The sequence below is a fragment of the Tachysurus vachellii genome, chromosome 20, assembly GCF_030014155.1.
Source record: "Tachysurus vachellii isolate PV-2020 chromosome 20, HZAU_Pvac_v1, whole genome shotgun sequence".
Lineage (NCBI taxonomy): Eukaryota > Metazoa > Chordata > Actinopteri > Siluriformes > Bagridae > Tachysurus > Tachysurus vachellii.
In genome coordinates, this window is record NC_083479.1 from 15,932,983 (window position 1) to 15,933,477 (window position 495).

The window sequence follows — 495 nt, forward strand, 5'->3', positions numbered from 1 at the left end:
CTCACACACTCACACACACACTCACACACACACTCACACACACACTCACACACACACTCACACACACACTCACACACACACTCACACACACACTCACACACACACTCACACACACACTCACACACACACTCACACACACACTCACACACACACTCACACACACACACTCACAAAGTAAAAATGCATTTCTCAGTCACATATACAAAGTATGTCTATGGTAAGTTTCTCTGCAGTTGAGTAACTAATGCATCCCTGTTACTGATCAACTACAACACAATACAGGTTCATCACACAGAAATCAAAAGCATGAAAAGACAATGTTTTTATTAAAATCTGACATATTGATTGGCTCACAGGGGTTGTTGTTTACTGGTCTTTAACACACAATTATATATTAAAAGTGACCCATGAGCAGTTTATCACAGACGCCTTTTACAAGCTCGGCCTGTCCGGTTAATTACAGGACACGAAGCCCGACTTGCTCCCTTAACCGTT

At 42.0% G+C, this 495-nt stretch overlaps 1 protein-coding gene across 1 annotated transcript in view; it reads right to left on the minus strand.

Moving 5' to 3' along the window:
* Window positions 1-298: 298 nt before the first annotated feature.
* Window positions 299-495, minus strand: part of ier3ip1 (immediate early response 3 interacting protein 1) — a 4,084-nt gene continuing 3,887 nt past the window's right edge. Inside the window, exon 3 of the mRNA XM_060895805.1 lies at window positions 299-495. This exon is cut by the window's right edge and continues 435 nt beyond it. The gene's annotated coding sequence lies outside the window, so the exon portion shown is untranslated.